The sequence below is a fragment of the Lycium ferocissimum genome, chromosome 10 (assembly GCF_029784015.1).
Source record: "Lycium ferocissimum isolate CSIRO_LF1 chromosome 10, AGI_CSIRO_Lferr_CH_V1, whole genome shotgun sequence".
Taxonomy (NCBI): domain Eukaryota; kingdom Viridiplantae; phylum Streptophyta; class Magnoliopsida; order Solanales; family Solanaceae; genus Lycium; species Lycium ferocissimum.
The window spans coordinates 17096918-17105402 of record NC_081351.1 but is presented as its reverse complement, the minus strand read 5'-3'; the positions used below and the strand labels follow the sequence as shown (position 1 = coordinate 17105402).

At 35.8% G+C, this 8485-nt stretch overlaps 1 long non-coding RNA gene across 3 annotated transcripts; it reads right to left on the bottom strand.

The window, feature by feature from the left end:
* Positions 1–4821: 4821 nt before the first annotated feature.
* Positions 4822–8224, bottom strand: LOC132032628 (uncharacterized). Of its 3 annotated transcripts, none has more exons than XR_009408554.1 (2): positions 6138–8224; positions 4822–5484 (listed from the first exon to the last, which is right to left on the bottom strand). It is a non-coding gene; the product is annotated as an uncharacterized LOC132032628 (long non-coding RNA). The 3 variants fall into 3 exon arrangements; XR_009408555.1 differs by having other exon boundaries at positions 4822–5481; XR_009408556.1 differs by having other exon boundaries at positions 4822–5326.
* Between the last annotated feature and the right edge of the window lie 261 nt (positions 8225–8485).

Here is an 8485-nt window from a genome sequence, read left to right as displayed (position 1 = left end):
TTGAAGCAACAGCTTACCAGAAGATCCGAGAGAAGGAAGTAATCGACTTCATTTTGTAGAATGTTATCTATCTCTTTGGCATTCCCAAGGAAGTAACCCGTGATAACGGCCCAGATTTTGTCGCGTCCAAAGTCATTAAATTCCTTGGGAATTTACATATCAAGCGCATCACCTCGTACCCCTATCACCCCAGTGCTAATGGGCAGGTGGAATAAACCAACAAAATGATTATTCAGAATCCGAAGAAGAAATTGGAAGACGCCAAAGAAGCATGGCCATCTAAATCACCCAAGGTACTTTGGGACTACAGGATCACGACAAAATCCAGTACCGGAGAAATCCTTTCTCCCTAGTATACGCGGTGGAGGAATTAATTCCGATTGAAGTTGATGCCCTAAGTTCACGTATATTCGGGCCAAGAACAGTCCAATACTGATGGGATGTTGATTCAACTAGATTTTCTTCAGGAACACAGAGATCTGGCATACGTCCGGATGGTCGCTCAGAAGCAGCGGATGAAGCGTTATTACAATCGTTGTACCAACCTCTGACACTTTAAAGTAGGAGACTTGGTGCTCCGCAAGGTGACGCACAATACCAAAGACGCCACTACTGGAAAGCTTGGAGCGAATTGTGAAGGCCCTTATAAAGTTTCTTGTATAGCCGCTAAAGGGTTGTATCAACTGGAAGATGAAAATGGGAATAAATTACCAAGAAATTGGAACGTTAGCTTTCTAAAGAAATACTACACCTGACCGGGAAAAATGCTGCTGGCGGGATTGCATTCTTTTTTCCTTCGTCCGATTTTTGTCCCAATTGGGTTTTTCGACAAGGTTTTTAACGAGGCAGTTCCATCTGTTTCCTTGAACGTTTTCCCGGTGGTCTTATCTAGTGCTTGGAACTTCATTCTTTACTCCCAAACACTAGGGGCTATATGCATATATGAACTCATACAGAGTTAAGACTAAGCTTTAAGCCGCAAGTCTGGACAAAAACTGTATCGATACTGGGGACTGGCCTGATACCAAGGATTGTGAATCCATGTAACCGGATTGACCAAGCTGGATGGCAGCCGGACTACTTTTCACTCTAATTTGTAAGTTTAAGGAATCAATAATAGTTTCCTTCTTTTCAAAATTTCTTGGCGTGAAAAGTAAATACATGAATTTCTTTCCATGAAAAGCAAATACATAAATTTTTGCCATGAAAAGCAAATATGTTAAATGGATGTGGTTTATGACATACCGTAAAGCATGTGCCAAAACGAATCGGAGATGTCCTTTTCTAAAGAACCGAAAAATAAGGGCCCTCTCTTATAAATAATGCCTCAATTAAAAGAAGGATAAGTTCGAACACCATAATAGTCGAACAAATTGCACCGGCATAGTAACCGGACATACTAAGTAGAAACTTTGTAGCTTCCTCTAAAAAATAGTTCAAAGCAATTCGGTAGGGTAAAATTAAAACCCTCGCACCAAAGCCTCAAAGGTTTTTGAGTCAAAAGGTTTCTTCTCCTCATCTTTTAAAGTAAAAGATTATAGTCTTTACAAAAGAATGAGAATTTTAGATAGCAAAATCATTAAGAGCATAATAGAAGTTTTTCATTTTAAAAATCTCTCCGGGTAAATATTAATTGAAGCATGATAGGGATATTCATATTTATTATATTCTATTCTGAAACTTGTTTGGTGTGATGGCCTTTAAATGATGTCATTTTTTGGACTATATGTTGTTTTAGTTTTACTTGAAATTGTCTGGTTTTGTATCACACTGTTGGTTTAGCGGTCTCACCGACTACAGCCTATGATTTGTTTTAGTCATCCCACCGGCTAAGGCTTATGATTTGGTTTAGCCATCCTACCAACTAAGGCCTACGATTTGGTTAGTCGATCTATCAGCCAAGGCCTATTGCTGGTTTATAGTGGGTGCACACACTACGGTGTTGCATGCTTATGTGATTCATGGTTGGAATTGATAGATGTAATTGACTTCTTTACTTGAAAGCCTTTATTATCTGGATTAGTTTTTACATGTTATGGTTATTTATTGTATTGCTACATACAGTATTCTGGTTCCATAAATTATTTTAAAGACTTTCTCCAAGGGGTAAGAGAAAGGGACGAGTTGAGGATTTTATTAGGTGTAATGCTCACAAAAAATGCACTTACTGCTCTATGCAGATCCTTCTTCTAACGCTGTCTCAGGACACATATGATCTTTGTCCAAGATGACGGTTAAGATTCTGCTGAGGTGAGCCAATCACAGTCTATTCGTGGTGAAAAATGTCATTTTCTTTTATGGTTATTACGGGTTGTATCCTTAATTCTTGTATTCAGAGTCTATTTAGATTCTTCTTTGACTGTGTTCGTGGGTTATGACTCATTTGAATTCATTTGTATTCCGAGACTTCGCTTTATTGTAAAACTGTGTTAAAGTTATTTTGAATCTTTTATGGTTTACATACTTCTTGTAAGATAATTATTTTCGCATTGGGTTCGCCTATTTAGTAATAGCTCTCTCAATGCCTATCACGATCTTGAGTTCGGGCGATGACACTTGACTTGTTAACATGTTATTTGTAACCTCTTTGCATTGCTTCCTCGATGGAAAAGTCACATTTAATTTCTGAATAAAATGAATATACATTAGTGCATAACTCAATTACCTCTACAACTTTTTCCCACATCAGCTTACTTCCCAATTAGCATAATAGATCTGCCTATAGTCTTCACTCCTCACCCTAACATAATTATCTTGGCTGTATGCATTTGTATGTAAATCACAGGAGTAGTTCGATTCAATTTGTTTATGATTTCCTAATTCGTTTCTTTCATATGTCAGGAAAAATAAATACCACGACTACTCGGAGAGTTTATTTTCTAATGCAAATGCAAACTGATGTTTAATTTAGAGAATTTTCAGTGATTTTTGTTCTTCCGTTCGAAAAAAATATTGTGTCTAAAGAGTATGGAATAGAATGGTGTTAATGATTCAAACCAATTCCAATAAACTTGGAATTTCCTTCTAAATCATAATTGAAAATAAATTAAGTTATTTTCATAAATGTGAAATTGGGTTGTAGTACTTATTAGGGATGGATTTTACTTATGAGTAGTGTATCTTTTATGGTCCATTCTATTGAATAGGTTCTTCAAATGGGAAAAACGACTTTTGAAATATCTATTTTTTGGTAGAGATTAGTCTAGCATTAGAAAAACCATCTGCACTAGCATAGATATCAACATAGTCTTCTGGTTGCACTCCAAAACTCACAGAATCAAATTTATAAAAATGAATAGGATGCAAAGTGAAAATGGATCCCTAAATTATGGGAAAATGGTCAAAGTTACCTCTCCACTTTTAGAAAGAGTTTACATTTTAACCTTCGTTACACTTTTCAGGTAAATTTGCCCTCATTAACCTTTTGTTCAAATATAACCCTTGTCCTAACAGAGCCAAGGATACGTGAAAAGTATAGGGTAAATTTGACTTTTCTCAAAGTGTAGAGATAAATTTGATCTCTTAGGTATAATTTTTTCTTGCATTTCTTTCGTCACATATTTCTTCACGTAAAATCTTTAGGAAGACTTACTTAGCTGCCAACTTAATTGTCATGTTTGTAATTCCATCACGGAGACTCCATATGCTTCTAGTCCTTGGGCTTTCTCCGGTAGCAAGATTTGACTCAATATCTCCACTTCTTCATAGTTTTGTACTTGTTGATCATTGGAAGTCTCATTTTTGGACTCCCATCTTAGTGATTTTTGCACTAATCTTTTTTATGGCTTTCCAGCATTATATTCTTCTCCAGTATTTGCTTCAACACATCGATAAGTTAAGCATCACGTTCTTTATCCTCCACTTGATTACTTCAATCAACATCACAAATAACAGGAAAATCATCATAATGGGGGTTCGAGAAAGGGAAATAAGAGTTGGGACAACCATTCCAACGGTCATCCTGACCACCAGACACACTACAAATACTCCACTCAAAGCTTGGGAGGTGAGCACAACTTGCTCGTGGAAATACTATCAGACAAGGATTACCAAAGTAAGTAGAGCCAATATTGGTAGAACCAATATTCGACAAAATTTTATTCCTAAGATGTCATGTCAATAATAAAAAAATAATAAACTAAACTAAAATATTAAAAGAAACTTAAATAAATAGAAAGTAAAAGTCTAATATAGGTAAATAATTAATTTCGACATCCCGACTACGGTGCCATAAACTTAGTCGGGTTCATCACACATGTATGTATATGTGGTAGACAAGTAATAAGGTAGAGTACTTTTCCCATGAAGGAGTTGTGATTAAATATTTACTAAATCAAGCTATTGCAACTTATCTATTAAGCGATTCCATGAAGTGATATAATCTAACTAAACGACACTACAAAATACGCAACTAAAGAAATAAGGAGCATTCAATGGATTGCGAGGTCCTAGGATTATGGTAGCTAACAATTTTGTTGAGTTATCCATGAGAACTATCAAATTAATAATCTCGTTTATTGGTTGACATGGTTAATAATTTTCATAAGAATCTTCTGAGTTCTTACTCGTCTATTCAAGTTAACCTAATGGCTATATTCCTGTGGAATTAGAGTTAACAAAAATATATTCATATTTATAATAACCAAGCAAGACAATTAAGTATATTCCTATCCTAAACGCAAATCATCCCCAAGGCTTGGGTTCAAGAACAAGTTATATTCAATCCTATATGCAATCTAGAATACCCTTTCCCAGGTTCAATTCTAGATTAGTAGATTGTATTCAATCGTTGGCTAAAAGATTAAATAAATAAATGCCAAATTGAATAAATAAACCAATATGTTGAGCAATATAATCAATTCAAGTTTCAAAAAACAACAATCATACAGCACCACAACCATAAGAAGTAAAAAGCTATTAGAGAAAAGATCGAAGAAAGCTTAGGATCAATTACGCTTGAGCTATCATTCTAGCCCTCATCGGATATCCTCTTCCTCTCCTTCAAACTATTCTAGTTCCCCTTCTAAATCGGTTCTTACATGTATTTATAATGTGGGAAAATAACCTAGGACTAAAACACATCTCTTAAACCTTAACGAACTCGAACAGGTCCAGAAATGGCTTGTCACACCACAAGGTGCGCCGTGCTAAGCCAAATATTCAGAAGACTTGAAAAACATGCAGGGAAGTAGCGTTTTTATATTGGTGCTGTCAGGCACCCTGCACTGGTGAAACTTTTTAGTTTTTATGCTTTTGGCGGCCGATGTCGCATATGCTCGACCGTTGATCCCCGGACTTAATTCTAATAATTTTTCTTTTTTTTTTACTCGGACTACTGAACCGTATATGATGCAGTTTTGGCTCTATATCAGTTCATTTTCTCAAAGCCAGATCCTCCTATGCCTTGGACTTCTACTCGGACTTTAAAGTGCATTTTTTGTCCGTTTAAGCTCCAAATCATCTCTTTTTTGGGGAACTCATCTGCTGCACAACAGAATGTGAATATTAAGTATAAAGTGATTAAAATCAACTTAAACACAAGTAAAGTGATCAAAATACGAGGCAAAAGATATCTAAAATATGTACTTCTAGCCGTAGATCATGCTCATAAGCAAACAATATTGTATTCACCATCATCAACTGGATACAAAGGATGATTCAATCTTACGCTGAAATAAGTATCACACGATAGGAATAGGAAAAAGAAAACTTTTCCTATGTATAACTATATCCTCTCAAAGATAAGTATAGACATCTTTATACTGATTCACAAGACTGTACTAGACACTATTCATGAATTTGCAAGACCTACGAGCCTAGGGATCCAATACCACTCTATCACAATCCACATCGACTGTCCTCGAGATAGGAGAACGGAACATTTATCACCCAAAAATGAAATATGCCAAGGAAGTAACTAAGTCTAACATAATGCAATAACATAAATAAAAGCTAAGTTTAATACAATACGAAGATATAAATTCTAAATAGGCGCTAAACCCCCCAAGAAGAGATATCGTATTTTCATGTGAAAACTATAAAGAAAATGTTTCAACTAGTACAGAGTTATACCACGAATGAAATAACATGAAGCTAAGAGATGTCGTGCCCACTATGGAAGAGGGAAGGTGGCTCACCACAAAACTGGATCCTCGAAGCTAGAACTCACTCACAGAAAGTACTGGAATTGAGATTTAGACCTCCAAAAAGAGTGCATCAAGTGTAATATGGGTGTAAAATTCAATCTGCACTCTGTAGGTCTTATTGATCGCTCCGAGCAGGGTAGTGATGAGAGTTACTGTAAACAGAAACATTTACCATAACCTGTGCAGTTTATATGGAATATAAATGAAATGAGAAATAATAGAAACATAGGCATATACTTGACAATCAATAATATTAAACCATTTCTCTAAGTTCAAGTCAAACAAATAGATAAATTCAAATATAGATAATAAATTAAAGCAAGGAAATAATCAAGAAAAGAAGTAGATGTAGGATCTTTATCATATAAGTTCACTTCTCAGCTCAGTTGGTCAACTTTTTTTATAACCAGCGTGCTCATTGCAAGGGTGATACCAAGCCAGTGACTCAAGAAGGATGCATTCATATCCGTACGTGCACATGATAATATATATGCTCTCACAGACTCAATAGTCCTATCATGTTACCTTCACAATCCGGCTCAATAGCCCTACATCCTTGTATCAAATAGGACATAGACGGTGCTCATCGTTATCTCAATGTCGAACTCGAACGATCCCCAACACCGTGTCAAGATCGGACTCGCACGATCCCTAATATTCACATATCTACTCCTCAATAATATCATATCATAAATATAAGGAGCATATAAAGAAATAGCACTTGTAAAAGGAATAACAATTTGTAAGGCATATAAATTCTCAAATAGAATTTCAATGAATACAGAGATAAGACTTGCTTTCTAACATATGAAAGTCTAATTTCATCAACAAGGCATATATATCATGCTCATTCATCGAAACACGAGAAAGCTACAACTAGCATTTCAAGTGTCTCTTCTTTCATATCCAGTAGTCGTATATATACTTGTCGCGCCATGTATATACTATTCCCCACATAGTAAATCACGTATAACACATAAGTTGAGATAAATTTCCTCGAGAAGGTCAAAGTCTTAACTTACTTCGATCAAAATGAGTTTTCAATCCTTCTTGGCCATTTTTCCTTGCCTAAACGTGTCCAAATGACTCAACTCTAGCAAAAAGAATGATTACTATCATTAAACGAAGCTAAAGAACCGATTCTCATAATTTATGGTCTATGTCTTAGTGAACAAAAGTAAAACTCGAACCTTGGGTCAAAATCAAAAATTGATTTCAAAATCAGGTTATACATACCCTAAGGGTTCTAAATCTATAATTATTTCCTCAATCCAACATCAAATCGACTCCCAAATAATCAAATTATGCATTCTATAACCTAGAAGAAAATCTCTCAATTTAACACTTCGGATCCATAGATTAAAGGCCTAAATCTCATGGGAAATCATGTGATATAATCAAATTTGAGTTTAACAGACTTAGCCAACACAATTGATGATTTCTCTTTCAAATATAACACAAAAGTGAGCTCCAAAATACCCATAAATGTTGTGCAATGAAATAATCCTATAATCTTTGTTTTATACCTGACACAATTGCCCATTACAATCACGATAGCAGGTCTTTCGACTGAAAAGCACAGTCCAATAAGCCTCCTCTGTAAACACGACTCGAGCTTAGCGACCATGATGTACATCACCAATACCCTACGCGAAAGCGAGACAGTGCTCCAAAATCGCAAAACACTACTCTGGCACAAGAAAAAATTAAAATCTTGTAGAGCTATTGTGGGTTTTTAATTCCATTACTCACCCGAACCCCTCGAGTCCCAACCCGAACTCCTTAAACAAGTCACAAAAAGTAACTTTGGCTTATACAAAATCTTGAATCCTAAGATATAGTTTATTACAATATATTATGTCTGACATGCTAAAACTGTTTCAATAAGACATTGGATTATTTTATACCTTGACTTGGACACTGGATGGACTAACAAGAAATGGTTAAAGATTGAATTTTATTGTGCTTTCTTGATTTCTACTTGCTCTTAAACTGGCTGGTTAGGCCTGATTAGCATTTAGAAATACATATTTTTAGATACTTTACGCCTCTTACTCTTTATTTGTGTTTAAGTACATTCCGACATGTTAGGATTTAAATTCCAAACCGAATCTTCAGAATCGGAGTTACGAAAGATTGGAGGTCGCGATAAATTCCTGGACCACTTAAATACCAACCTCGCCCCAGAACCTACTTACGCGTACGTGTGGCGAATAAATAAAACGCCACGCGCGATTTATGGTGGCCACCCTCAAACGCAGCTACGTCCACGCGTTCTGTGACCGCGATCTTATTGAAGAAATATTACCTGATGTTCAACACTCAACCTCACAACTCAA